This window comes from Gossypium arboreum, chromosome 12, assembly GCF_025698485.1.
Source record: "Gossypium arboreum isolate Shixiya-1 chromosome 12, ASM2569848v2, whole genome shotgun sequence".
Taxonomy (NCBI): domain Eukaryota; kingdom Viridiplantae; phylum Streptophyta; class Magnoliopsida; order Malvales; family Malvaceae; genus Gossypium; species Gossypium arboreum.
This window is the reverse complement of record NC_069081.1, coordinates 23,720,562-23,724,763: the sequence shown is the minus strand read 5'-3', so window position 1 is coordinate 23,724,763 and position 4,202 is coordinate 23,720,562. Positions and strand designations below refer to the sequence as shown.

General features: G+C 34.5%; 1 non-coding gene across 1 annotated transcript; it reads left to right on the top strand.

Annotated features, from left to right (window-relative positions):
• The first annotated feature begins 258 nt into the window (after positions 1-258).
• On the top strand, positions 259-365 carry LOC128285971 (small nucleolar RNA R71). Its single transcript, XR_008276518.1, has one exon. It is a non-coding gene; the product is annotated as a small nucleolar RNA R71 (small nucleolar RNA).
• Positions 366-4,202: the final 3,837 nt, after the last annotated feature.

Sequence of the window (4,202 nt, the reverse complement as noted above, 5' to 3'; positions counted from 1 at the left end):
CCATCAATCTTTTTATTTAAGAGTTCTACCTGATTAGAGAGCGTGGTGACTGAATCGACGTTATAAACGCTGGCTGTTTTCGTTGGTTTTGTTCTCATGACTTGCCACTGATAGTTATTCAGTGACATCTCCTCTATAAACTTATAGGCATCTTCAGGTGTTTTATTATTGATGGTTCCGCCAGTAGCTGCATCAACCATTTGTCGAGTCAAATGATTCAGGCCATTATGGAACGTTTGAACCTGTAGCTAAAGCGGTAACCCATGGTGAGGGCACCTTCTCAAAAGGTCCTTGTATCTCTCCCATGCATCATAGAGTGTTTCTAAATCCATTTGTATAAAAGAAGAGATATCATTACGTAATTTAGCCATTTTAGTCGTCAGAAAATATTTTACTAAAACTTTTTCGGTCATTTGTTCCCAAGTAGTAATTGACCCTCATGGTAATGAGTTCAACCACTGTTTAGCTTTGTTCCTCAATGAAAAAGGGAATAACCAAAGATGAATGGCATCATCAGAGACACCATTAATTTTAAATGTATCGCATAGTTCTAAAATTTGGCTAAATGATTGTTGGGATCCTCATCCTGCAAACCATCAAACTGAACAAATTATTGTATCATTTGAATAGTGTTAGGTTTTAATTCAAAAGTATTTGCAGCTATAGCAGGTCTCAGTATGCTCGATTCAGTTCCTGTTAAAGAAGGTTTAGCACAATCATACATAGTATGTGGTGTAGGATTTTGATTAACCGCAATTGCAGGAGGTAGCTGATTGCCTTGGTTTTCAGCCATCTCTTCAGTTGGGGGTTGAGTATCGTCTTCTTTCTCGTTCACTGTGTATCTTAAGCTGCGCCTTATTTCTCTTTGATTCCTTCGAACTGTACGATTGATTTCTTCATCAAAAAGTAATGGTCCTGACAGATTTCTTCTAGTCATAAACTATAAAAACCTGCCAAGAGAAGGAAAAAGTAAATTAATAAATAACAATAATAAATTAAAGTGCACGAAAAATAAATGGCCAAAGTAATAAAAACGGAGTGTTCCTAATATTTCAGTTCCCCGAAAACAGTGCCAAAAACTTGATCGCTTGATTTCGTGATAGGTTTTAAATATTTATAATTACTCGTTCTTGAACTAACTATTATCGCAATGTAGGCAAGTGTACCTATCAAACAGTAGTATAGTTTTAGTAAGACCAAATTTTCGAACCCAAAGGAACTAAAAGTACTAGTAATGACTGTCTTTTTATTATCTAGCCTAAGAATAAAGAGGTTTTTGTTTTAACTAACTAATTATCTAAACTAAGAACGCACAGAGAGTGGAATTGGGGAATTGCTTTTGGAAAAATCGATTGAATGAAGACAATACCTAAGGAAAAATCCACCTAGACTGTACTTGTTATTCTGCCTCCGAATCAGACGATTTATTCATTTAACTTGTTTCGTAGAGATCCCTAAGTTATGTTATTATCCCTATTCAAGACTAATAACGTCTAATCCCTAGATTGAATAACCGACACTTTTCTCTAATTAACACTCTAGGGTTGTATTAACTCGATCTATGGATCCTCTTATTAGGTTTCACCCTAATCCAGCAAAATCTTGTCACCCTATGTCTAGGCGTGCAATCAACTCCGCTTAATTATGACAAATGTACTCTTAAACAGGGTCTATTCCTCCTCTGAATAAGAGCTTATCTTGAATCGGTATATTGGGATATCAAAACAGGAATTAAAAACACACAATTAAGAACAAGTCAAATATTTATCATACAATTCAGAAAATAATAACAAGATTCATCTTAGGTTTCATTCCCATTAGGTATTTAGGGGATTTAGTTCATAACTAAATAAGAAAACATCTCAGAATAATAAAGAATACAAAACATAAAGAAAACCCAAAACTCCTAAAGGGGAATTGAGGAGAGATCTTCAGTCTTGATGATGAATCCGGTTTCTGAGATGAATCAATCGGCTTTCTTGGAGTAATTCCTTACCCCCTACTCTGTTCTCCCATTTCTTCCTTCTCTAGAGTGTATTTATAGGCTTTGGAATGCCTAAAAGCCCTCAAAATTAGCCTTTTCCATATTGGACTCGACTTGGGCTCGGCAGGGACACGCCGGTGTGACACGCCCGTGTGCAATTACTTCAGGCTGTGTTAGAGCCTACCAAATGGACATGACCGTTTGGTCTGCCTGTGTGAAGAGGTCCAGGCCGTGTTGATTTCGTACTTTGCCCTGTTTTGTCTATTTTTGGCCCGTTTCTCGTTACTTTCGCTCTCCTATTGATCGCGTGATTTGTAAAAAGTAATAAATATTTATAAAGAATATCAAACCTAGACAAACTATTATCACGACGAAAAGACAAGCGCACCTATTGAACAATAGTATAGTAATGGCAAGACCGGGATATCGTACCCAAGGGAACCAAAAGTACTAGTAATAACTATCTTTTTTTTATTTAACCTAGAAATAAGGAGAGGTTGTTTATTAACTAATTAACTAAACTAATTAACTAGCTAAACTAAAGTAAAGAGAAAGATTGGAAAAGGACTTGAAGAAAAGTAATTGATAAAGACAACACCCAATGAGGAATCCACCTAGATTTCTCTTGTTATCTGACTCTGAACCAGACGATTTATTCACTTGACTTGATCCATGAGACTTCCTAACCTATATTATTATCTCTTTCGAGACTAATAACACCTAACCCTTAGTTGAATTAATCGAAATTTCTTTCTTAATAAAAACCCCTAGGGAAGCTACTATCAATCTATGGACTCCCATATTAGGTTTTACCCTAATTTGGCAAAATCTCGTAACCCTATTTCTAGGCGTTCGATCAACTCCACTTAATTATGACAAATCTACTATTAGACAGGGACTTTTGTTCCTCTGCATAAGCACATCAAATCATGAATTAATACCCAGAATATTAACTCAAGCATTAAGACACATAATTAAGAACAAATCAAGTATTTATCATACAGTTCAGATAATAATAACAAGATCCATCATAGGTTTCAACCCCCTTAGGTATCTAAGGGATTTAGTTCATAATAAAATAAGAGTACATCTCAAAAGTATGAAAATAAGAAAACATGAAGAAAACTCTAAAACCCCTGAAGGAATTCTAAGAGAGATCTTCAGTCTTAGAGTTGTAACACCCCTATCCCGTAACCGTCGCTGGAATAGAACGAGACATTACCAGAAATTAGGAATCGGATCAGAACAGTAAAATTTTGAACCTTTTCTTAAATATAAGATCATTTATTTATATAACTAATAGACACAAACAAAGATCGAATATAAAACTTATAAAAGTAAACTTCCATAAGATGCCATATTCGCATGGCTTATATACAATAGTCAAAATATCATTCTACTTATAGTTTATCCTATACATGCCATAAGCTCAGTTCAAATCACATGATTACTACAATAGTAGATAGTGTGACGAACTGCTGACGATTCGCGAGCTAATAGTAAGAGTCAACGATCTACAAAAATAAACAGAGAAACATAACATTCAAAGTAAGCTTTCATAAGCTTAGTAAGTCTTAAGCAATTTAAACAGTTGAACTTAAAAACAAACCAAATGTTCGAAATCACATAATACTTTCTGAGTACAATACTATTTGGCTGATTATGCACAAACACATATCATTTTACTCCGTTTATACTCAGACTCATATAAACATAGTATTTACAAGCTTCCGGATTAACTTTAATTCTTTCAAATTTCACTAGTGTATCATTTCTTACCCACACTTACTTTTAGCATTCATAGTTAAATAGCATATCGAAAACTATCTTGTAACTTTGCATAATAACTAAATGCACATATATACAAATATACATATGAATTTACAACATCTTTTCATATGCTTCTCAATACACATTCTTAATTCTGTAAGATCAATCTCACATATAATATATATATATATATATCACATACGAATCACTTAATCATGTCTGAGTTCAATTTATCATCTTAGCATAGGATCTCGTAGTCATATACTTTATCAAATTCACTAACACTTGGCTGCGAGGTATAAAACTCGAACTAACACCAAAGACGAGCTTACGGGACTTTAAACTCAGATATAATACCAGCAGTAGGCCTGCGGGATTTAACCCGGATATAATACCAAAGACGAAGCCTCACGGATTTAACTCGAATATAATACCAACATGAAGCCTG